The sequence below is a fragment of the Phascolarctos cinereus genome, unplaced genomic scaffold (assembly GCF_003287225.1).
Source record: "Phascolarctos cinereus isolate Bilbo 61053 unplaced genomic scaffold, phaCin_HiC Scaffold_4;HRSCAF=312, whole genome shotgun sequence".
Taxonomy (NCBI): domain Eukaryota; kingdom Metazoa; phylum Chordata; class Mammalia; order Diprotodontia; family Phascolarctidae; genus Phascolarctos; species Phascolarctos cinereus.
In genome coordinates, this window is record NW_027555847.1 from 79,747,386 (window position 1) to 79,774,993 (window position 27,608).

General features: G+C 35.6%; 1 long non-coding RNA gene across 1 annotated transcript; it reads right to left on the reverse strand.

The window, feature by feature from the left end:
• LOC144456621 (uncharacterized) lies at positions 1 to 24,495 on the reverse strand. The gene is made up of 2 exons (XR_013485622.1): positions 24,466 to 24,495; positions 1 to 226 (listed from the first exon to the last, which is right to left on the reverse strand). It is a non-coding gene; the product is annotated as an uncharacterized LOC144456621 (long non-coding RNA).
• Between the last annotated feature and the right edge of the window lie 3,113 nt (positions 24,496 to 27,608).

Sequence of the window (27,608 nt, forward strand, 5' to 3'; positions counted from 1 at the left end):
TTTCAACAAGTCAACAATTATTTATTAAGCAACTCTTATGTCCCAGGTATTATACTAAGTGCTGGGAATGCAAAGTAAGAAAAATGAAGGAGCTCACATCTTAAGTTGGGGGGGAGGGGAAGGCATTAGTTTTTTTTAGAATCTTCTGCAAAGGCATTAGCCATACCAGTCCTCATGTCCTCAAATGTCTTCATTTACAGTCCATTGGGTGTTTCAACATATTTTGCTAAAAATAAGAAAACACAGATGTTTAGTTCATCATACGAGAAGGTAAAGTTTCTCCCTCCCTCCCACCCTCCTCCAGCCCCTCCCATTGATTTGCTTACTCCTAGGATTCAAACACTTTTAGAAATTTATATTTAAAGACTGAAAGCTTGAAGGGAATTTGGAGGCCATTGAGTGAAATGTCCTCTCATTTTACAATTAAGGAAACTGAGGCACAAAGGAGTTTAATTACTTGCTAAGGATCACACAGGTAGTGTCTGAGAACTTGAACTCAGAAGCTCCTGACTCCCAGATAAACATTCCACATGTTATGACACTGACCTGCCCCCACCACTTATTCTTTTTCCCGTAAGAGAATAGGAAAACATTTTTAAAAAACCCAACTTTTGAAAAATATCTCCGTTCTCCAATGGCCTTGGGGTAACACTGCTATTGGCACATCTAAAGAGTCTTGCTTCCCATCTTTGTGCCAAAGATTCACCCTCTTATTCATGCCTTCAAAATGCCATTCAGCCTAGCACATTTTTTACCTATCTGGTATCAGGGCTGCTTGTGTAAAAAAATATGGTAATTGGGGGATCAAATATTTATTAAATGATCTGAATGTTATCAATAATAACTACATAGTGGAGTCTAGACCCATCTAGGGTAGATTTACTCAGCTAAATACAGAATGTCTATATTCAAATTTCTCTGAAAATATTGTTAATTGATCATTCAATGAAGCATCAAAAAAAATATGGAATGACCAGTTGTGAGAGTGAATAGCACCCATTCTAGGTGGTAGGAAGATAGTGAGAATTTTCTTCAAACCCTAGCAGAGTAGTAACTCATGTGAAATAAGATAAGCAGACATCAGGGGCAGCTAGGTGGTGCAATGGATAGAGCACCAAGCCTGAAGTCAGGAGGACCTGAGTTCAAATCCTGCCTCAGACCAAACACTTGACACTTACTAGCTGTGTGACCCTAGGCAAGTCACTTAACCCCAATTGCCTAAAAAAAAAGACAAGCAGACATCTGAGACAATGATAAAAAGGCATCATCTACATGGGATTATACAATACTGTTGATTTTTGCCAAAATTTTATACCTGGAGCCATGGTTGAAATTCAACCATGATTTGATAAATGGAGTTGCACCCCAATCTGATACCCCTTTTCACAATAAACTTATTGTCATTAAATCTGATATGTGTTCTACTATTAAATTACTTCTCACACTCATATGAATTGTAATAATTAAATTAAAACCTCTTTCAGCTTCATCACAATGTAGTATAATAGTGCTAACTTTTTAGTTTTTTGTACATAATTATAGGGGTTAGAAAATTGTTTGATTCTACATTATCTAGAAAATTTCAAACATCATTCAAATCAACTTCATGTTTTAAAATTTTGCTAAGATGATGTAATTTTTTTCAGCTACATATGATAAAATTATGAAGGTTTGAATATAAAAGGTATAATTTTATTTCTTGTGACTTACTCAGAATTTTAACTGGAGATTTCCACTTTCTAGCACCAACTTTTAAGTTTACAAAACTCTCATGATATATTTAATTAATTTTTGAACTTTCTAAATGATAGTTGATCTTGACTACAATTCAGTTGCAAGTAGTGAAATATCTTCAAGAACACCAATTCTTAAAGCAAAATCTTGCAAAAAAATAATTTTAGCTAATCTCTTTACCAAACTAGAACAAGAATGAGAAAAATGAATATATATATATATATACATATATAATATGCATGTATGTACATGTATATATATGTATGTATATATAAACATTTATACACATACACACATTATATATACATACATACATATACGTATACTGCTATATGTGCCATATGTGGTAGCATCTCACAAACTACATGCCACTCATCTTAGTCCGAGTACTTGACCAATTTAATAATAACAATAAATAAAATAATAAAAAGAAGATTTTTAGTTAAGTTTCTCATTTGGTTTGATAAATAGAATAATTTTTATCCAGAAGAAATTTTTGAATGATGCAGATACTGAATTTTCAAGAATCCATACATATACACACACACACACACACACACCCATATACATATCTATATGTATCCAGTCTGAATGACTGGAGGTCATGGTCAAGATAGTGTGTGTGTGTGTGTGTGTGTGTGTGCACACGCACATGTGTATTACAGGAAAGATGGAAGAAAAAGGATTTGAATTAGAGAGAACTTTCAAGTATGTATTCCTGGAACTGGGGCAGTTATGAGTGAAATCTAAGAAATGATCAGTGCATGTGACTAGAGTTGAGACTGAAGATAAAAGTCATGGATGTTGAGAAATATGATGAACTTTTCAGCCAGACTATTTGAGGGGATAACACCTCCCAAATAAGATGGCAATAAAAGATAGTGGAAAGGAAGACTGTTGGTCTGGTACTGAATATCTTTAACCAAGGAGGAACTATCACCTGAAAGCCAGTATAGTTTATTCCATTAGGGCTGTACATGAGGAAATAATTGATACAATGAATTTCAAAGAAGTCGTAGAAGGATGTGCCAGAAGGAATGTCTAGAAGTGGCAATGAGGAGCAAGGAATAGACTGATTCTTCCACATGGCCTAATACATCACAAGCATGAGAGAAAGGAGCAATCTACATTATAAAATGTGGCTAGAGTATCAATATCTTCAAAAGAGAGTAAGGTTTTGGGGAGCAAAAGAGAATGGCCAAAAGGATAAGAGGGAGAGATGTGCCATTAGGGGAAGTTTACTAACAACAATGCAGAAATTACATAGGACAAATCAGAACAAGAGTGCAGGGAGTATGTAGATTGGAGGCATTGGGGAGATTTGGAATGAGGATGTTAGGAGGGGTACCAAGGGAAAGAGGGATTTTTCTTGGCGTATGGTAACTCTTAAACACAGCAATTAGGGAATCAAGACTGTGGGAAAAGTAATACTTGGTCAGGAACTTCTCTCTCCAGGGTTCTAATTATGAAGTGCATAGGAGAGTGACAACATCATCTAACATGCCTTCTTATTCCAAACACTTGAGGAGACAGAGGTTTGTTCCAGATGTCTATATCAGCAAATACCTGGTGACTAGGTCTCCGAAGTCAGTTGAATTAAAACTTCACACTCATAGTATAGCCTTATCCCAAGATAATGGTGAGTGAACACACTGAGAAGATATACTGCAAATTAAATACACAGTAAGATTCCTGTGTTTAGTGGTTATAGACTTCATTTGATGGCAGATGATTCTGATGATTGATGTTATAGGGGTAAGAATGAAGTAGCATGTTGTTCTGTCTCCATAGCCTTAAGAGCTAGCACAGAATGAGGGACACAATAAGGTACCACACACCTAGAGGATGAATTTAGTTCTCAACCTTTGGTAATTGGCATAGTGGATAGAATGCCATGCCTGAAACCAGGAAGTCTTGAGTTTGAATTTGGCCTCAGACACTTGCTAGTTATGGGACCGTAGGCAAGTCAATTAATCTCTTTTTGCCTCACTTTCCTCAAATGTGAAATGGAGATAATGATAGCATCTACCTTCCAGAGTTGTTGTGAAAATCAAATAAGGTGTTAATTTTAAGCACTTAGCACTGTGACTGGCACAAAATAAGCACTATATAAATATTAGCTATTGGCTATTATTATTATACTTTTGAATTCCCAGACATATAGGCCTTCCAATGCATCTGGTTCCCTGGTTTCCAGGTATATACATATTTTACATTGCCCCTTAGATCCTTCATAACTGACCAAAACCCCATCCATACTGTATTTTAAACCATGGTCAAGAAATCCTAACCTCATCCCCAGAAATTATCTTCATAATCATTTATTTACTTTCCAAATCTGATCCTTTTCTAAAAATGTGCCTCTTTTGTAGGCAACAATTCTAAAAACACCAACAGTGCCCTTAAGGTCTTCAGATTTTAGCCCAGGACTTGATAATCCTTAATTATACTTCCCAGGTTCCTTCTGGCAAGAAATATTTGTGCCCCAGTAAACCAGTAGAAATAGGTAGAAGACTAGGGATTCTCAACAAGATCCAAAATACATCCCTTGAGTATGACAGTGGATTTCCATCAGGTTGCTAAATGACTGAATTGCTATACCACTTGGTCACAAATCATTGCTACTCTTCTTTTTCCCAATATGATACAATATCATAAATATTTAAGTGCCTACTTTGTGCCGGGACTATGTGAAGAGGTAGGGATAAAAATAAAAAAAAGAAAGACAGTCTCTGCCCTCAATAAGCTTATGATCTAATGAGGAAAGATAATAGAAGGAAAATGAAAAGTAGAGGAATATTATGGGCAGGTGGAGTGTACCCAGTTTTGGGGCATGATGAAGATGATGATGATGGAGCTGAAACCATGAGGAAAATGAACAGATGGCTGGGATTTGGAGCCTGTATAAAAGGACATTATGAGAAGACCTCTGAGCTAAAAAGAGATAAAGAGAAGTGGAGAAGGAATAGAGAACTACACTAGTAACCTGCCATTGGGGGAAAAGTAGCTGTCACTCTTCCTTCACATGATTCTCATCTTTTAGGTTCCTTGCACATTCCCCCCTCTTTTATGTTTATAATGATTGTAAAGAAATTCCCAACCTGAGGGAATCTCTTGAAACTTTCTGCATGAGGAAAGGGGCTGTCTTTTGTCTTTCTCTGTATTCCCAGCACTTAGCACAGTGCCTGGCTCATAGTAGGCACTTGATAAATGTCTATTGACTGAATGATTGAGTGACTTTTTAATCACTGCTGTCATTTTTTTTTTTAGCTTTACTACATGGCTGTGAGATAAGTACTATACTTTTGTCCTCTTTAGAAATGAGGAAACCAAGGCTCAGAGTAGTCACACATCTAGTAAGAAAGACTCAGAACTTAGGTCTTTAGATCAAATCTACAGCAATCTATACTCTAAGCTACAGTGACTCTAGGATTCTTTTATATATGTTAATAGTGGTGGGTTGTTGTTGATTGGTAGTGGGGATTGGTAGGTTGAAGTCTGTTAGCTGGGGTAATGGTGGCTGTGTTTTTTGTGGAGAAGGTGACAGAATCTAGTATTTCACTGACAGAGAACACTTGGTGAGGAAATTCCATCTATCGGTAAAGAATGACAACTCTTCTATATTTTATAGTCTCACAGAATTGTCTGAGGACACTGAGAAGGTAACTGACTTGCCCAGGGTCACAGAGTCAATATATCAGAGAATGGACTAAACATTCAGACTTTCCTTATTCCCAGACTTAATCTAATTCTTATATGACGTCTTTTATATGCTGTGGGATTAAATAAGAAGATGGACATAAAGGCTTGTAAGTTTTTTTTTCCCCCTGTTTCTTCAAGCCTTGAAATTTTTCCTAGCTTTGAAGATGAAATCCCTGCATTTGAGTCGACCCTTTCCTCTATAAACCTCTCTCCTGTGACTTAAAAAACAAAACAAAACAAAATGTTCATAGCTACCTTTACTCAAACCTCACCTCTCCAAAATGTGGCATTACCGATGCTCAAACTGATTGGAGAAAATGGGAGTTTTCACAAATTAACTTATGTTTTATGTTTATAGGAACCAATCAAAATCAGCTTTGTATTTTTCTATTTATTTCATGCTTTTATGAAAATACAAGTATTATAAAATATAGCAACAAAGTCTACTCAAAAATGTGAATACCAAATGGTGACTGAATATTTTTCAAAATGTTTTTTCTCTTGTTGAATCACTCCAGTCCAAAGGACAATATCAAAATTGGGGAGATATTTAACAGTGTTATTAGATCAATAGTCAATTTCAAAATGAATGAAGCAGGTTTGGTCAAAACCACTTAAAATTAGCTTCAGTGAAGGTGATATGTCTCCCCACTTCTTAGCAGAAGTTAGGGAGAGATCCACAGTTGTGGAACAAAATATAATGTCAGATTGTTTTTTTTTCCAAAATATTGATTGGTTTTGCTGATTTTTTTAAAATCTTTTTTCTTTTTGTTTTTAAAGTTAATTCTCTATTATAAAAGTTGACTCTGTGAAAGGAAGAGTAGAGGCAAAAAGAGAGAAATATAAGCTATGTTAAAATAAAACACATCAATAAAAACATTTTAAAAATAAAAAAGAAACAAACTCAGCATAGGTGATGTATAATTTTCCCTCACAAAATGGTTTTTACAATTTTACAATTTAATTTTGCTTATTTATTAAATGTCAAGGTTTTTATTTATGTTGAAAAGCTGGTAATCAAAAGCACATCCTTGCGGGATAAGTTAGTGGAAGATCCCAGGAAAAATCTCAAGGATTTCAAGATTAAAATATTAAAAATCTAATAGTTTCCACTGAAACATGCTGCCTCTTATAAGAGGGCTGAATATATAAGTCTCAGTAACCTTGACAGTTAGCATGTTTTAGGCTACTCAAGTAGACTGGAAAAGCCAATCATAAAACTGGGGACAAGATACAGTGTCAGCCAGAGATAGCTGAGAGAGAATTGTGCCTATGCACCAAGAAAGTTCAAAGAAAGAAGAAAATGACTCATATGTATAAAATTATTTATTGATGCTCTTTTTTTGTGTGTGTGGTAGTGGTGGCAGCAAAAAACCTAAAAAAACTAAAGGGATACCTATGAATTGGAGAATGGCTAACTAATATATGCATGTGATAAAATATACTTTTATAAGAAATGATGAAGGATATGATTTCAGAAAAAACTGGAAAAAACATGTATGAACTCATGCAAAGTGAAATGAATTGAATCGATAGAAAATCTTATACAATACCAACAACACTGTAAAAACAGACAATTTTGACAGGCTTAAGAACTCTGATCCACACAATGAGCAAGCATGATACCAGAGGACCGATGATGAAGAATATCCCTAACTGCCTCCTTCTGAAGGGAAGTGAGGACTAAGTATGCAGAATGAGAAATATATTTTTGGACATGACTGGTAAGGGAACTTCTTTTGCTTGATTATGTATATTAGTCCACAAATTTTTTTGTTTGTTTGATTTTAGTTCCAAGAGGTAGCATGAGAGGAGAGGAAAGAAAATAGGTGCTTTTTAGTTGAAAAAAATAAAATTAAAACAACAACAACAATGTAAATACTTTCCTATGTTGGGAGATAATAGGATTTGACCATTCATTTCCCCTCCCCCTTCCCCCATCCTGCTCCAAAGTGCTCAATTAAGAAGTTGGTTGACAACTGGTTGCCTATTATAGTTGCTGAAGTTTTGACTGCTTCCAGCTAAAAACAGGATATTGTGTATTTCTTTGGAGAGAAAAATTAAAAGAGAATTCAAGCAGCCACAAAGGAAAGGGTAATAAAAGAGAGTTTCCCATTAAACCTATGCCTATCAAGAGGCAAATGCAAAAGCGAGTTAAGGATAAAAAAAAGAAAGAGTAATGAAAGGGAATGAATTCTTCCAGTCCAGTCATGGCTAGATTTTGATCTCTAAAAAAGGAATTGCCTCATTACATACTATCTTCTGCATGATCTTCCATTAACTTATCACAGTTAGCTACCTGACAAAATAAGTCTGAGCTCACTGTGAGTAGGGGAAAATTCACACTGAATTACAGATTTGTAGAGCTGCAAGGATATATAAAGATTGATCATCTTGTCCATCTCCCTTTTTTTACACTGAGACACAGCCAGTTTATGGAAAAGCCAAATCTAGAAGCCAGATCTCTGGCTTCCCCCATCTAGGGCTCTCAACAGTGCACTGTGGTGTCTCATCTATTGAAAGATAAATGTCCTTTCCTTAATCTTTTCTCCAGAAACTGTCACCCTAGTAGTGTCAATTAAATGTGTTTTCCAATGGAGTTTCATACCCACAGAGAGGTTTGTTTTTAGCTTAATGGATTAGTCAAAGAATCCAAATACCAAGGTGAAAGATGCCAGAGAAATATGGCACATAGACAGATATTACAGTAATAGCAATACTTGGACTGAATATTTGTACTCCCTTTAAAAAGGCCAGGACATAAACCAGTGAACCTCAAAATGTTCAGAATTTGATTCAAATAAATATCTCAAAGATCCAAGTTCAGACTCGGGGCTAGAGAAGTGTTTGGGATCTTTCTTATTTTATCTGAGTCAATGCCTATCCCTAAAATAAAATTCTTGTAAACATTCCCAGTTCTTCCCCACCATGCTTTTTTAAAAATCCTTCACTGTATCCTACCATCCCCTCAAGCTATCATCCTCTATCTTCTCTTCCACAGCCAAACCCTTATATAAAAAAGAAGATGAAAAATAAAACCAACTCTCTGCACTCATTGCCTCCACCTCTTTTCCTACAACACACTCCTTAAGCTGCTGAAGTCTGAATTTCAGTGTCATCATTCAACTGAAACTCATTTCTCCAAAATTACCAGTGATCTCTTAATTTGTCAATCCTATGTTCTTTTCTGAGTTTTCATTCTTTACCTTTCTGGGGCATTTGACATTGCTGACCACCCCCTTCTCCCGGATAGTCTCTTCTCTCAGTTTTCTTGACTCTGTACTCTCTTGCTTCTCTTCCTTTCTGTCTGGCTACTCATTTTTAATCTCCTTTGCTGGTCCACCACCAATACTTTATCTACTAAATATGAACATCTGCCACATTTTTAGCATGGGCCCTTTTCTAGTTGCATTATACATTTTCTCTCAGTGATTTCTTCATCAATTGTTAGAAAGCATTGAGTTCAAATCTGGTTTCAGATACTTATTATCTGTGTGTCCCTGGGCAAGTCATTTAATCATTCTATGACTCAGTTTCCTCACCTGTAAAATAGGAATAATAATAGGACCTATCTCTTAGGGTTTTTGTAAGAATAAAAATAAATCATCTTTGGAAAGAACTTTGTAAACATATACAAGTGCTAGCTATTGTTATCCCTATGCAGGTAATTTATAAATCTATATATCCAGCCCTAGTAGATCTATTGAGTTCCAATCCTGCATCAACACTTATTAGATATTTCAAATTGGATATCCTACTGAAATGCTAAACTAAATGTGTCCAAGACAGAACTCATTAGGTTTCCAAAAACCCCTGTAACATTTGTCCTCTCTTCTCTTTCACTGCCATGCCATACCATTCATCATCTCTTGCACAGACTTTTACAAAAGCCACTATCATTTCTCTCCTTGCCTTAAGTCTTCTCCTTGCCCCATCCATCTGCTACATAGCTGCCAACGTGATATCCCTAAAGGATATGTCTGACCATATAATTCCTACTTAGAAAGCTCCAGAGGCTCCCTATTGTCCCTAATACAAACTACACATTCCTCCATTTGGCATTTAAAGCCTTTCATGATCTGATGCCTTTCCAAGTCTATTGGAACATTATTCTTTTTCACAGACTCCACGTGATAGCCAAACTGAAATAATTACCTGTTTCCAATATATAATGTCCCATTTCCCATCTCCATGTGCTCATGTATTTATCCAGGCTGGCCCTCATTCCTGGAATGCACTTATTCTTTTCCTCTGCCTCTAGAATCTCTTTCTTCTTTCAAAGTGTCTTTCAAAGTTCAGCTCAAGTTCCATGTCTTACATATTACTCCAGTAGCTAGCTCCCTAATACTTTGGCACAATGGGAAGAGGACTGAACCTGGGTTGAGGAAGACCTGAGTACAAATCCAGCCTGAGACACTTACTAGCTGAGGACTCTGGGCAATTCATTTAACTTCTGTTTGCCTCAATTTCTTCATCTGTAAAATAGAGATAATTATATCATTTACCTCCCAGCATTATTGTCTGGATCAAAAGAAATTGCAATTATAAAGGCCTTAGCACAGTTCCTAGTGCATAGTAAATATTATATAAATGTTATTGTTATTATTATTATCATTATATACACACAAGTGTAAAATAGTGTCTGTATATATATGTATATATACATCTGTATTTTAATTACTTACATATGTATACACTGTTTCCTCCCAAAAAATATAAGCTTCTTGCAGACACTTTCCGCTTTGGCTTTGTCTCTAACCCAAGAACCTCAATGCCTGGCACAAAATAGGCACTTAATAAAATGCTTATTAAGTAAATAAATATTGCTCACAGTTCCAATTAAGTGACAGTTAACAATAGCATATTTATATAGCCCTTTAAGGTTTACAAAGCATTTTCTTCACTTGGATCTTTAAGGTAGGAAATGTAAATACTAGTATCACAATTTTTTAGGTAAATGAGTTTCATGGAAGGTTAGTGACTCTTGTATAGCATAGCATAGCACAGCATAGCATAGCATAGTATAGCATAATATAGTGTAGTATAGTATAGTATAGTATAATATAGCATTGCATAGCATAGCATTGCATAGCATAGCATGGCATAGTATAGTATAGTATAATATAGCATAGCATAGCATTGCATAGCATAGCATTGCATAGCATAGCATGGCATAGTATAGCATAGTATAGTACAGTGTAGTGTAGTAGGCCAGTGACAGTGCTGGTATTCAAAAGCAGGTTTTCTGATTCCACGTGCAAAACTCATTCAGTTAAAGAATATAATGCTGCATCAGATTATCAATTTCTTTTATGAAATTAACTCTGAAACTGAACACACTTTCATACATAAAAACTCATTCAAAATGTTCCTTCCAAAATTTTCTCCAAAGATCCCATTGCGTCCAGTTCTTCCCTCAGGATGTTATTTAGTGACCTTTGACCAAAAGCAACAAAGGTTTGCCCCAAATGTGAGTCCGCGTCTAAATGAAGAAATGGTGAATAGCCTCAATCTTGTGGATAGGTCTTCAAGTCTGAGTTGAGTATGCCAGTACCAACCTTTCTGGAATATTCATTTTACAAGTTGGGCATCTGAGTTAAGTTCTCTGATAAAAGGAAATGAGTAAAGCTATGAAACAAGATTTCAAGCAAGATAAAGCCACAGAGTATAGAATTACAGAGGAGGACCGACCACCCAGAAGCCATACAACTAGCAGTTCATTCATGGAAAGAGGTTTGGCGCTTGGATTAGATCTTTTGTGTCTGCTGAAATCTGCTGTCAGTTCATTGCCAGCACTAAGCTGATGTATTGATGACTAGGAGCCCTTTCAAAGTTTGGGGGGAAGGGAAGTAGTGGGATGAGGGAGGGGCAGGAATCTATTACTACCCAAAGCAATTTTTTCTCTGTGTAATTTTACAACAATAGAACACCAGTCAGAATATTCTATTTTAAAATACCTAGAAAAGCAGGATATTTTCTCTGAGACCCTTTCTCAACTACTAGAAGTCCAGTTGGTTGCTCTTCAAGTACATATATTGTTTTGCTTTGCTCTTCCTATTTTCAATGGCATTTTTTTTGTTCTACTTCTCTGTATTGATACAAGAGGTAGATGGGCAGAGTGGAATGAGAACTGGACCCAGGATCAGGACTTGAGTTTGAACCTCAGCACTGTCATTTCCTGACTACTCATGTGCACTTGCTCAAGTATTCAGTTTCTGTGAGCCATAGTTTATACATCTGCAAATACTTCATATCCACTTACTTGCTCTACCTACCTTAAGGGGTTATTATGAGGAAAGGGGCTTGTGCTAGGCTACTAATTAAGATTTCTAAAATTCTTATGTTTATGGAATTTTGTTTTAAAAATCTTATTGTGTTAGTGTAAAAGTAAGAAAATTGAAAATAATAATCTGCATGTCCCTAATACAAAAAAAGAAAATAGAGAACATTTTTGGACTCTTGTTATATAGTTCCATTATGCATAACAGAGTGCCTGGCACATAGTAGGCACTTGATAGATGTTAATTGTTTCATTTTTTATTATGTATAACTTGTTGGAATGGAGATGAATTAATTGATATGAGGAGCTATTCTCTGGGCTCTGTAATGTAATATCACGAAGTTTTCATTTTCTACTTACTTCACATTGTACCTATTTTGGAAGACCCCTATATCTATTTATAGGAAGTCTGAGAACACTCAAGTTTTCAGTTATTCATATTATATCTTATTCCTAATCATGTTCCCTCTTCTCTATAAAAACAAAGACATATAGTGTGTGGATATGTGTATAAAAGAAAAAACATAAGCACAATGCAATGAAATTTCACAATTATATATATGTGTGTGTGTGTACATACATACATGCATATGTGTGTGTGCATATATATATATGTATATATATATACATATATATATATATGTATTTGTTTATATGAAATTGTCATAAGATTCCAGATTGAGAGGTGGAGGGGATTGTAACTGTCTTCTAGCCCAAACACCTTATTTTACAAATAATGAAAATGAAGGTCACAGGTATAGTGACTTGCCCAATGTCACCCAGATAGTTCAGGGATTCAAAGACCCATCCTCAGACCCTAAATCCAGGGCTCTTTCCACCATACTGCTCCCACCCTCAACTTCCTCCTCATTGTTTACCATGTCTCAGGCTTATCATTGAACCCTAGAGTCTAGTTCTAAATATATGTATATGTGTATATGTGGACATATGTGTATGTGTATATATACTTATGAACATATATACACGCATATATACATGTATAATATTTCTGCATATAAAGAATGCTTTAATACTTTCAGAAATTCATGATATCATTTGTATAAATGCTCCTTCTATCAATAATCACAAACCCTCAAGAGTCTTTTTCCGAAAGAAAAACCAAAAGCAAACAAATTGCTATTCAGCATCCCACCATGATCCTATTTTCCTCCTTGAAATTAGTTGCATGGCGGTCTTTGTAGAGCACTTAGTCCATCTCTGAGTCAGTGTTCAAAGCCTCACCATCCTGATAGGCTCACGAGGGCTTGCACTCTGCTGACACAAGGAGACATCACAGCAGCCTTTGAATGATGGGGGAAAGGGAGGGAGAGGGAAGAAGAGAGAGGAAAGCGAGGGGGAGAAAGGGAGCTTTTGGTTCACCAATGTAATGAAGGATCTGTTTTTTTTAAAGCATGTACAGATAGAAATGATTTCAATTTTCTCAAAGAATGTCAATCTCATCTCAATTTTCACCAGTTTCCAAAGAGTTGATAGTTACAAAGGGCAGTGTTCACTAAAGAGCTACTTCTTTCCCATACATTGCTTCTTATATTCTCTCAGAACAGTAGGAGGCATTCCCTCAGGCCTCCTTCCGCCTCCTGTTTTTAACTCACCCAGATTCCTACTTGTGACCACCCAGGGGGGAATCTCCTGGAGCAGGAAGTGGGGGTGGAAGAGAAGGAGAGAAGAATGCAGTTCCCACCACATTCCTTGGCTTTGCTGTTGTCTCTTAGAGGATACTGGGTGACTGTTAGGGAGACCTTTTTGTGTCTTTTCTCAGTCTGTGCCAACCATCTACCTTCAGATGTTCTTCTCTTCAGGTTGAACTGACTTTGTTCTGTTTTGTTTGCTTTTCTCCATCACCTTTAGACTCTGACACCTGCTCCTACGGGTGGCTTTCCCAGGAGCTAGCAGAGGTCTGTTATGTGGCAAACCTTGTTTGGGAAATCTGACAGGTGACTGTTTGAAGCCAGGATTTTCAAGACACAACTGAAAATAGGCACTGTGGTGGAAGTGAGAGAATCAATGATTTTCAAATCAGAAAACCTGAGCTTGAATTCTAGATATATAAAATTGTGGGAATTTGGGGCAGACACTTAATCCCTCTCACACTCATTTTCTTTATCTTTAAAAGATGATGATAATTGGAGTAGAATCTATGGCTTATTTAGACTGAATGAACTTTTATTTATGGAGCTCATTAGTGAGAAATTTGTGAATATGGAAATTTCAAAATATTTTATATTTTATAAAATATTTTAATAAAAGTTTTATAAATATTTTATAAATCTCATATTGCTTCCATTCAAACAGCAATTATTTTAACCTCAACCTCCTCTAAAAACATGATTAAAGAGAAAGTCACTTTCTTTCCCCTCATTTCCTTTCTTTTCTTTATAGCAACCCAGTTTGCCTCTAACATCAAGGTTCTTTGTATTATAATATATTATAGGTTGTCGCCAGTATGGTATAGCAGAAAGAACATTAGACTTAATATCTAGTGAGAGTTAGGATTAAATCACTTTATATATCTAAGCCTCAGTTTTTTCCTCTGTAAAATGGGAATATTGATTCCTGGAGCATTTACTTCATAGAGTTGTTGTGAGGAGTAAATGAGATAATGCCTAATGGGTGCTTTGCAAAGCCATGTGTATTATATATGTCTCAGATATTATTAAACAAATAGTTCCTAAAGTGAGTGCAGTTTTAAATTTTGAAATCTTAAACCAGCACTAAGACTTTTGAAATACTTTGTATTTTCAAATAAATTATTTAAGGAAATCCAATCAATAGATGTTCATGGGAAGGAGATTACTCAAGGACTTGTAGTAGCAGGGAATTGGAAACACCAAATTTTATAGACTTTTGTGTACCAGACAGTGCTCCAGTTCTCATGCCTTCAGACCAAAAGGGCATTTTAGCCATATATGCAATTCAGTGATTAGTGGAATAGCTGCACCTAGTTCAAAATAGTTCAATATGCTGGGATATCATTAAGGAACAAAGAATGTGTACTAAAAGAAAATATATCACCTATGTTGGATTGTCTAAATACCATGTGCTGGTATATGTAACTTTAATTATAGTTACAAAATAAGAATACACAAACTTGAGCACTTATAGCAAAGCTTTTGTAAATTTCTGTTCCAATGACCTATGGCACACTTTCCAAACTTAGATAATTAGGATCTTGTGTCCAGACTTTGTTTCATGTGTTCTAATAGCTGCCCAAATCCACAAACACTATAATAGCATGTTCTTGGCAGGACACTGAAAGACTATACGGGGGAAAATATGCTGGAAATAATATTTGTTTGAGTTTTAGCTGGAGTATTAGATTAACCATGTTAAATAGGAAAAAATCTTTCTTAACATACATCTTATAGGTCAAATTTTTCATATTCCTCAAATAATATTTAAGCTTTTCTATGAAAGTGTCTTCTCCTTGGCTGACTTGTCTAAGAAAACTCTCCGTTATTGTATAAAGATGAGAATAATGCCTTCAATGGGCATATAAGCCATTCACTACTGCATAACTGCAAAGAACTTTAGTCTCAAAATTAATTCAAGCTTTTTTTATTATTTTGAGAAAGCATCATCTTTGCCATGATCAGTTTTGACCATTTCTCATAAATCCTAACAACATATTTTTCTTTCATTCATCCATTCATCCATTCATCCATTCATCCATTGAACAAATATATCAAAATTTATTATGGGACCAGCACTGTTAGACACCATGAGAAAGATAATAATTTAATTTAATTCAAAACCCATTTATTAAATGGTTTATCTGTGCCAGTCATTGTGGTAGGTACCAAGAGTCAAAGACAAAGCAAATATTTGAAAAATAGTCCTTGCCCTCAAAGAGTTTATTTTCTATTGAGGGTTATTAACAAAGATAAGTCGGGGCCTATGATTTCATTGGAATCTCCAGGGATGAAGAAGACCCAAAGAAGGTCAGCCTTAGAAAATTATCTGGAGTGTTGAGAGGTTAGGTGATTTACCCAGAGTTTCACCGCTACTAGAAGTTAAAGAGGATTTGAATACAGAGCTTTCTGACTGAAGCTGGCTCTCTTTCTACTAATTCAAATAATCTCTTCTACTGTTAAATAAATGCCAAATATATTTAGAGATAATTCAATGGAATTTTTCTTTGGAGGGGAGGAGTGAGGAGAAGAACCACCAGCAAGGATACATAGCAGGAAAGACTTTGAACGCTGGCCCTGTATAGAAGGCAGCATTAAGCCTTGAAGGAAGCTCGAGATTCTAGGAAGTGGAGGTGAGGTCTAGTTCCAGGAACGAGGAATGTTCCACAACCTGAGGAAAAGTGTGGGCATAAGGGATGAAATATTGTCTATGGGGAATGGAAAGTAGGCCACTTTGTTTGGAACAGAAAGCACATGTGTAGTCAGCCTGAAAGCTTGGGTTGGAGGCAGCTTGTGAAATATTTTAAATACAAAATAGAGGAATTTGTATTTCATTCCAGAAAGAACAGGAAGCCACTAAATCATCTTGAATGTGGTAGTTACATGGTTGTGATTGTACTTTAGGAATATCCATTTGGGAGCTGTATAGAGGATGGGATGGAAGGACTTGAGGCAGAATAAAAGGATGAGAAGGATTCCTGCCTTCAAAAAACTTGGCTACATGTATAAAATTAACTTACACACAATGCACCACAAGTGGCACAGGTCTATAAATAGAACAAATCCCTATTAGCCTCCAATGACAGGATCATCACTTCTGACTGGCCAGATGAGGGGAGGCGTCATAGAGGGGGATGCATCTGAGCTGTATCCTTTAAGTAGGGCAGAATCTGGATAGGTGGAAATGGGAGCTTATGTGGTAAACTTGGTGTTATAGGGCCAGCAATATTCGAGATCAGAAGATAAGAAAGTTGAAACATATTTAGGAAGAGTGAATATTAATCCTCTCCCAAAGTCATCCATTAAGCATGTCAAAGATCCATTATCTTCCTAGTTAAAAAAAAATTCTAGCAGAAACTCAGAAATATATAATTCAGATGTCAAAGTGACAATATATCATCTTACAGTCACCACTACTCTCTTAATAATTAGTGAAAGGAGGGTATGTGTGTATGTGTGCATGTTGTATGGTATATATGGATGTTATGGTATGTGTGTGAGTATGTGCATGTGTGCGTGTGTGTGTGTGTGTGTGTGTGTGTGTGTGTGTGTGTGTGTACTAGGACCCAAGCCACTATGCTTCCCCCATAAACATTCTTTCTCAGATCAGAGCCCAGTGCCCAGCCAAAGGTTCTCCCACTTTGAATTTGGCCTGTCAATGCCTAAATAATATTCCCCTGAAGTCATTCCCAGAAAAATACTGTTGAATTGTAAACATTCAATGCACATTCTCTCTTTCTTAGGCATTGATTAAATGGTCCTTCTCATATAAAATATACCCACAATCCTCTTCTTTCTCTCCACACACCAACTCAGACCCTCTGAATCTAAACATTAGGCCTTAGATCCCAGTCCTTCCTTCAACACACTGGTGCCACCTCATAACCAAACACAAATAGTGGCATGACACTCAGATGCTCTTTTACCTCTCTAGTGAATAGAAAAACCACCTGTTTCCCAGTATTCTAAAGTATGCCACATATAAACAGTTGCTTCTCCTTTCCCTATTAACCCATAACACACAGTGACTCCATTTCCCAAAAGCAGGTAGTCCCGTTTACCTGGCATATTGGGGACATATAATGGAAACAAAAATGGGAACAACAATGGAAAGGGAGGTTTTGTTCATACCTTCATCACACAGAAGGCTGTCTATAATATCGTATCAACCCTACTCCCAACATACAATAAATGTGCTTACAAACACACGCACACACTCACACACACACACACACACATACACACACACACACACACCCTCTATTCTTAGCATTAAATGCCAGTTGAAGAAACATAGAATGATTTGGCAGGCTATTGAATGGGATGCCACTGAAGGTTTCTGAGAAAAAGAATGTCACGATCAAAGATGTTCCTCAGAAATACTAATCTGTGAACAATAATTTATTTTTCTTTCTGCATGTTTCTTGCTTTTTAAAATTTTTTTCAATATGGCTAATGCAGCAATAAGTTTTTACATGAATTCATATGTATAGTGGTGTGATATTTCTTCTCAATGGATTGGGGAGGAGGTGGAAAGAAGGAGAGAATTTGGAATTGAAAATAACAATAAAGAAAATTTTTGAAAGAAAACTAATAGCAAAAAATAATCTGACAACAGTGTGCAGAATAAATATTATGGGAAATGTCAGTGGGTGCAGAGAATAGGCTTTTTCAATGTTTTAATGGCCCAAGTAAGGGCAAATACTGAGTGCTTTTTTTTTACTTTTTATTTTGTTTTTCTCAATTACATGGAAAGCAAATTTTTTGACACTTTTAAAAAAAATTTTGAGTTCCAAACTCTCTCCCTCCTTCCCAATCCCCCTTCTTGAGAAGGCAAGCAAATTGATAAAGATTATCTATGTATAGTCATGCAAAATATTTTCATATTAGCCATGTTGCAAAAGACATGTAGACTGAAAAAAAAACCCCACAAGAATAATAAAGTTTTTTTAAAAAGTGTATTTCAAGATGTACTCAGATGCCATCAGTTCTTTCTCTGAATGTAGATAGCATTTTCACCATAGGTTGTTCAGAATTGTTTTGGATCTTTGCATGATGAGAATAGCTAAGTTATTCAGAGTTGATTATCATGTTATATTGCTGTTACTATGTAAAATGTTCTCCTGGTTCTGTCACTTCATTTTGAATCAGTTCACACAAGTCTTCCCAGGTTTTTCTAAAACCATCCTGTTTATCATTTCTTGTAGCAATAAGTATTCCATCACAATCATATATCACGACTTGTTCAACCATTCCTTAATATCTGGGCATCATCTCAATTTCCAATTCTTGGTTCCACAAAAAGAGCTGCTACAAATGTTTTGGTACATATAGGTTCTTTTCCTTTTTCTTTGATCTTTTTGGGATACAGGCTTAGTAGAGGTGTTGCTAAGTCAAAGAGTATGCACAGTTTCAAAACATACTCCAGAATGGTTGGATCAGTTCACAACTCCACCAAAAGTGCATTAATGTCCCTTTTCCTCACATAACTCCTCCAAATTTTGTCGTTTTCCTTTTCTATCATATTAGCCAATCTATAGGTGTAAGGCAGTACCTCAGGGTTGTTTTAATTTGCATTTTTCTAATCAATAGCTGATCACTTCCCTTGACCTGTCCTCTTGTAGCCACCAAAGCTAGCATTTCTCTTGACCCTGGAACTGTCACCAAGTGCCCTGCTCTCCTAAAGCCACAATTACTAGTGCTCCCTTCTGTCTTGGAATTGAGACCAGGGTCTCTATTCCCCAGTGAGTGACCACAAGCATGCCACTCTGCCTTGGAACTGTGACCTGGGTCCTTGTTCCCTTCTGAGAAAAATGCTATTGCTCCTTTTGGCCCTGGGATTGTGACCTCAACTGCCTGTGGGCAAGGCAATAGGATTCTGAACCCAGTGCCTGCATAAGGTCCCCTGAAATCTTCTTCCACTCAGTTGTCCAACACCTCCACCAACCATGTACTGGAATCTCCTAAAACTGATGTTGTCACCAATGCAGCCCACCTGTGCTTTACTCCTATTCCCACCCTTCTTCCCAATAGACTTTTCCTACTGACCTTCTAAGTTGTCTTGGACTGGAAAATTGTTTCACCTAAACTATTGTTAGTTCTGTGGCAAAATTGTAGTAGAGGCATTATTTTAATATTTGAAGGGAAATTTGGGAGAGCTCAGCTAAATGCTTCTCCACTCTGTCATCTTGGCTTTGCTATTTGCTTAATGGTCGGTTTGACTAAGTATTGGTAGGAATGGCTTATGTGAGAGATATATCAAAGAAAGGATTCATAGAACTTGGGAAGTAATTAGATGTGGGAAAAGAGGGAAGGAGGAAGTTGGAAAATAATTAAGATTCTGAGCCTGTGTTACTGGAAGAATATCAGTGCCGATCAGCAGACATAAGCAACATTGAAGGAAAATCTGGTTTGTGCATGGGAGGTAGGAGATTATGTCTGCTTTTAGGCATATTGAGTTTAAAGTTATGGTTTTATATCAATGTGAAAACATCTAATAGACAATTGGATATAGGCTGAAATTCAGACTGGAAATACAGTTTTTGAGAAATGAAAGATGCATTTGAAATTGGATGAGATCAAGATTGACATCAGAAAGAAAGAAGAAAAGAGAGCTAAGAAAAAATGCTGGGTGGTTGCCTATATGTGTGAGGTATAAAGAATAGAAGGAGAAAGGATAAGAGTCAAAGAAGAAATGGTCAGGAAAGGAGAAAGTTGATGAAAATGTTTTAAATTATATTTTTACTTATTTCATTAAATATTTCCCAATTATATTTTTATTTTTAACATTCATCTTTTTAAAATTTAATATATTTTATTTTTAGGGGCAGCTAGGTGGTACAGTGGATAGAACACCGGCCCTAAAGTCAGGAGGACCTGAGTTCAAATCTGGCCTCAGACTAAACACTTGAAACTTACTAGCTCTGTGACCCTGGGCAAGTCACTTAACCCCAATTGCCTATATATATATATATATATATATATATATATATATATATATATATATATATATATATATATATATATATATTCTTTTCTTTTCCTGAATTACATGTTAAAACAGTTTTTAACATTTGTGTTTTTTTTAAATAAAGTTTGAGTTCCAAATTCTCTGCCTCCCTCCCTCTCTTCTCCTCTCCCTGAGATGGTAAGTAATCAGACATAGGTTATACATATGTAATCACCTAAAACATTTCCATATTAGTCATTTTGTACGAGAAGACTTGAATAAAAGAAAAAAGAATGAAAGAAAGAAAGTGATAAATAGTATGCTTCAATCTGCATTCAAACAGTGTCAGCTCTTTCTCTGGAGGTGAATAATTTGCTTCATCATTAGTCCTTTGGGATTGCCTTGGAACATTGTATTGCTGAGAATAGCTAAGTCGTTCACTGTTCTTCCTTGTACAGTATTGCTGTTACTGTGTACAATGTTCTCCTGGTTCTGTTCACTTCACTTTGCATCAGATCATTTTAATTCTTTACAGGTTTTTGTGAAATCACCCTGCTTGTCATTTTTCATAGCACAATAGTATTGCATTACATTCATTTACCACAATTTATTCAGTCATTCCCCAATTGATAGACATACCTTTAATTTTTAATTCTTAGCGACCACAAAAAAAATGGCTATAATTTTTTTTAACATTCATCTTTAAAAATTTTGAGCCTCATATCTCTCCCACTCCTCCTCCTCTTCTCCCACCTTTCGAGAAATGAAGTAATATGATATCAATTAAACATGAAAAGTCATGCAAAATAGATTTTCATATTAGCGCTGTTGCAAACACACACACACACACACACACACACACAAACATAATGGAAGAAAGACAAAGAAAAAGAAAAGAATATGCTTCAATATGTATTCAAAGATCATCAGTTCTCTCTCTGGAGGTAGATAGCATTTGTCCTGTTGGGTCCTTTGGAATTGTAGCACTGTCTTGATCTGAGTAGCTAAGTCTTTCACAGTGGATCATTGTTGAAATATTGCTGTTACTTTATGCAATGTTCTCTGTTCACTTTACTTTATTGTCAGTTCATATAATTTTTCCCAGGTTTTTTTTACTTCTTCTGAAACCATTCTACTCATCATTTCTTAGAGCATGATAGTATTCCATCACTATCATAAACTATAACTTTTTCAACCATTCCCCAAATGATGGGCATCCCTTTAATGTCAATTCTTTGTGCAAACAAAAAAGGACTGCTATTGTACAAATACAAACCCTTTCCTTTGATCTCTTTAATATACAAAGCTAGTAGTGATACTGCTGGATCAAAGAGTATGCATAGTTTTATAGCCCTTTGGGCAAAGTTCCAAATTGTTCTCCAGAACTGTTGGTGTTTCAGTTGTTGTTCAGTCATTTTTCAGTTGTGTCTGATTCTTTGTGACCTGATTTGGGGTTTTCTTGGCAAAGAAATTGGTGTGGTGAGCTATTTCCTTCTCTAGCTCCTTTTACAAATGAGGAACTGAGGCAAAGAAGGTTCATTGACTTTTCCAGAGTGACGCAGTTAGTAAGTGTCTGAAGTCAAATTTGAACTCTGGAAGATGAGTCTTCCTGACTCTAGTCCTGGTGCTCTATCCACTGGGCCACTAGAATGCCCCTGAGAATGGTTGCACCAGTTCACAACTCCAACACTGCATTAGTAATATTTATTTTTCCATACCTCCTGCAGTATTTGTCACTTTCTTTTTATTTTATGTTAGCCAATCTGATAAGTGTGAAGTGGTATCTTAGATTTGATTTAATTTCACTTTTGGTTAGAATTTTTTTAAATAAAAATGTATGAGTTCCGTATGTTTCCCTTTTCTGATCATTTTCCTCTGACTTTTCATAAAGTTGTAGTTTATGTTCACAGTATTTCTCAAATTGTTATGGGATCTTCATCTGGAAAATTAATTCTTCCAATAGATATCCTGAATAGTTATCCTTCTCAGGCTAGAGCTTTTTTTTCAGGGATCCAAAGCAATAGCTTTCCTGAGCACCAAAATTCAATATTGTTCACTATTAACTATGTTTGAAGATTGAGAGCTTTTATTACCATCAATTAAAACAACATTTTCTCTAATCATATATTGATCTGAATCACATAAGAAGAAAGTATATATTTATGTATACATATATATTTATACACACTGATATAAACATTTCCTTTTAAAAGTGGTGCTTGAAGAGGAAAGTAAGGAATGAGGCCAAAATATAATTCAGGTTTGAAGAATCTCCACTTTAGCAAAAAAAATATAAGAATGTATATAATTAAATGGCATTGACCAATTGTTACATTCCATAATTAATATTAAAGTTAATTTGATTGGGCAAACAAATTCAATTCAAAAGACAATGGGTGATCATATACATTGAAAAGGGCACCATACTGGACACTTTGGTAGATGAAAATTTTAGATGCACTATGGTCCCCATCATGAAAACGAACATATAGTAGAAGCATAATCCACAAATAAATAACTATTACATATAATATAAATGTATCAAAAGAGTACAAGCCAATTTCTATGCAAAGGCCAAATTAAAAAAAAAAAGATCCTCAGAGATCCTCAAAGATGAAGGATAAAGGAAAGTTTAATGGAAGACATGGATCTGATTTATCCTCTTAAGGATTGGCATGATCTAAGACCAATCCAGGCATTACGTACCACACCCTCCCCCCAAAACAAATAAACAAACTGTCCTTTCCCAGTTAAGATGCCCAATGGATAAAATATTAATTTGCTTGTTTTCATGCTTGCACAAGGTAAGATTATTTTGGATTAGTCTCTTTCCACTTTCCAAATAGAAAATTCAAAATAAGATGTCCCAGTAGCTAAAAGACTAATTTCCTGTGTTTTTTCTCTGACTAGGGTATTCAATCCTTCAAACTTACATTAAAATCTTATTGTTGCATCTTTTTAAAAAAATATATTGTTTTAAAAGAAATAGGAAACATTGCTTTACTTAAACTGAACCCTAAGATTATTCATGACAGCCATTGGAACGTGTCTATTTCCTCACTACCAGAACTATACTTAGTCTTTACATGAAGACAAGTACCCATTTTTCTTCGTCAGCCCATGGCGCTCACTGTACTAACCTCCTCTCTCCAGGCACTCAAAATCTATGTGAGGAAGTTGGAGGATAATCCAAACTACTTTTCCACACTATCCTTCCTGTAGACCCCCTTTTTTGCGAATACAAGGAAAAATTCTTACATAAATAGTTATAAGTATAATCAACTATAATCAGAGCAAACAATAATTTTCTTTCTCCCCCATTATCTACATCATGTCTTCAGTACCATGTAAGGGAATGCAATAAAAAATGCTATGGAACAGATTAAAATTGAATTGGAAATGAAATAATCTAATCCTAAATAATGAACGGGTCAAAGAATAAATCATAGAAACAATAAATAATTTTATTAAAGAGAATGACAACAGTAAAATGACATATCAAAATTTATGGGATGCAGCCAAAACAGTACTTAGGGGAAAATATATATCTCAAATAGAGAAAGAGTCATTCAATGAATTGATCATGCTACTAAAAAAAAAACCTAGAAAAAAATAAATTAAAAGTCCCCAATTAAACACAAAATTTGAAATCCTGAAATTGAAGGAAAGATTAATAAAGTTAAGAGTAAGGAAACCACTGAACTGATAAATAAAAGCTTGTTCTCTAAGAAAAAACAACAACAATACAATGGATAAACCACGGGTTAATTTGATTTTAAAAAAGAAGAAAAAAAAAAAAACCAAAATACCGGTATTAAAAATTAAAAGAGTGAATTTGCCATCAATGAAAGGTAAAATAAAGCAATTAGGAATTATTTTGCCCAATTATATGCTCATAAATTTAACATTCTAAGTGAAACGGGTAAATATTTATAAAAATATAAATTACCAAAATTAATAGAAAAAGGAAATAAAATTCTTCAATAACTTTATCTTAGAAAAGGAAATTGAACAAGTAATCAACGAGTTCCCTAAGAAAAAATACCCAAGACCTGATGAATTCACAATTGAATTCTATCAAACTTTTAAAGAACAATTAATTCCAATGCTATATAAACTATGAGGGAAAACAGGCAAAGAAATAGTCTTACCAAATTCCTTTTATGATACAGATATCATGCTGGCACCTAAAACAAGAAGAACAAAAACAGAGAAGGAAAATTATAGACACATTTTCCTAATGAATATTGATGCAAAAATTAAGGAAAAAAATACAAGAGTATAACACAAAGATAGTGCATTATGACAAGCTGGGATTTAGACCAGGGGTACAGGGCTGATGCAATATTTGGAAAACTAGCAGCATAATTCACCATTTCAATAACAAAAAAAATTATATGATTATCTCAATAGACTTTTTGAAAAATTGACAAAACATAACATTAATTCCTATTAAAACACTGGAAATCATAGGAATAAATGGAATTTTCCTTAAAATAAGTAGCAACTATCTAAAACCATCAGCAACAATTATCTCTGTTGAGGATAAGCTAGAAGCCTTCCCAATAAGATGAGGGATGAAAGATGTCCATTATCACCCCTACTATTCAATATTGTACTAGAAATGTCAGCTTTAGCAATAAGAGAAGAAAAACAAATTGAAGGAATTAGAATAGGCAGAGGAAATAAAAGTAGGGAACTTGGAACTCAAAATTTAAACAAAACACAAATGTTAAATACATTTACATTTATTTGGAAAAAAATAAGACAATAACGTCAATCTTTCTCTTATTACGTTTAATTTTAAAAATATTTTCCTACTGTTTAGTATTATAAAATTCTTTCTCATTGTGTCAAGTCCATTCTCAGAAACATATGATAGCATAATGATAGAGGCATTTCATTTGAATTTAAAATCTAGGTTAGAATTCTCCCTCACGTTTTCCTTTAAGCTATATGCAAGGCTTAGTTTCTGTATCTATTAAGTAGGGATAAATTAAGTGTGCTAAGGTTCCTGACTTGGTGAATATCAAGTGATTATGTATTTTAGCTGAAACAACCCTTGAAGTCCATAGACCTAGAGATTATTTGCTGGATTGCTCTAAAGTGCTTTTTGCATGTGGCTATAGAAAAGCTGGGTTGTAATACTTCACAATTTGTTGACAGTAGTATGGCATATGACTATGCCATAATTCAACTTCTTCCTTTTCAAATCATGTAAAGACAATATCGACCAGGCTGACATGCCCCAAACTTCAAAGCTGGATGTCAATAATTAAAGTCAATTTAAGGATAATTTCCAACTACTTTATTTTATAAATATAAAAAAATTGGCCAACTCCATATGAGAAAAATAATGAGCTACATATACTCAAGTACAGTAATAATAGGGGTCAAAATGTCTACATATAATGTGAAATGATGTGAAATATTAAAATTCTCCCTAGTTGTTGAGAGGCAATATGGTGAACACTAACTCTGGAGTCAGAGATTTGAATCCCAGATTGTGAGGGATTACTTAGTGCTTGTGAACCCTTGAGTGATTATCTTATCCTCTTTGTTCTTGTTTCCTCATCTATAAAATGAAGGGGTTGGTCTCTATATGCTCTCTCATGTGAATTCACACTCTAAATTAATGATCTGGTGATTCATTCTCGTGCTCAAAACCATAGAGGATGAATTACTAAGAAATGCCCAATATTCAGATTTAGATGAAGGTGAGGAATATTTTATGTCGGTAGATTTCCTTGATCATAGTTATATATCTGATAATCCCCATACAAGATAAGTTATGAAGAAATGAAGATTTGTGTCATTGGCTCAGCCTATCTTTCCTGGCACTCAGTCTTGGATAGTCTGATAAAAATGGGGGTGGAGTGTAGAGGAAGGTGAGGGAGGCAATAGACTTCTGAACATCTGCTGGGAACCAAGTCATGATGTGATTGCTGATTGAAAGTGCTAGCAATAGACTCATTGCCTGGAGCCATAAGCAAGAACACGTTTTGCAGAGCTAACAGAGGCCCAAGTAGAGCCCACAAGTTCTGACAAGGGACGTGCCACATATTAGAAAACACTTCTGGAACATCAGTGCCTTCTAATTTTTAATTGAGATTCCATAGCTCCATAAATCTTTTAATCATTGAAGATGCCTGAGGGTAGCTGCCAGCGTCCATTATCACCAATGCTAACCATACTGGACAGATGGTGTCTCATTATCCTCATTTTAAAAATCCTTGGGGAAGGTGATTGTAACATATACTTTTAACAGATACTTATAAAATATTAGACTTTGAAGGACCCTCAGAGGTCACCTAGTCCCTGGAAGGTGATTTGCTCAAAGCCATATATGTAAATATTCACTGATAAACTAGAGACTAGAATTCAGGTCTACTGATTCCTTTTCCAATGGTCTCTCCTCTAGAGTATACTGCCTTGAATGTGAAAAAAAAAAAAAGGTAAATAAAAATTTACATTTTAAATGCATATGAGGGAGGCAGAGCCAAGATAGCAAAGGCAGGAATTTTCCTGAATGCTCTCAACATTCCCTCCAAATAACTTTAAAATAATTTCTCAAATCAAATTCTGGAATAGCAGAAGCAACAAAAGGTTGGGATGAAAGTTTTCTAACCCAAGACAACTTAAGAGGTCAACAGAAAAGGTGTGTCATACTGGGATGGTGGTTGGGCCCAGAGTGCAGCACAGACCATACCACCAACAGCAGGCCTCATAGGCAGATGCAGCTTAGAGGCAGCAGTTCCTTAGGGGGATCTAAGCCTATAGGTGGTAAGGGGGTCAGACAACCGGTCAGAAAGAGATTGCAGGGGACCTTTTGCTGATACTGGGCTTAGGAATCTTTTGCATTGCCCATATGCAGTTCCAAGGTGAAAAGGAGCCCTAAGGCTTGCAGATATAGGATAGCAAAGGCCCTGGTCACAGTTCCAGGGCAAAGAAGAATTTTTTGTGGATACTTACAAGGGAGTAGGAGCCATAGTCTTAGTTCCAAGGAAGAAAGGAGCACTAGAGCTTATAGCTATAGGGTAGCAGGTGCCCTGATCACAGTTCCAGGGCTAAGAAGAGATCTAGCATTTGTGTCTACAGGGAAACAATGTCCCTAACTTTATAAAAATAAGAGCATGGGCCAGGAGTGTAGTGACCACACCTCTCCTTAGATCATATTACTTTAGAAGTGCTAAAAACTTACAGACCCCCAGAAGTAGTTCTAAAAATAGCAGCACAAAATAACCTGAAGCTTTGGGCAGTGCCTCCTTCACCCAGGGAGCAAAGTCCAAATATA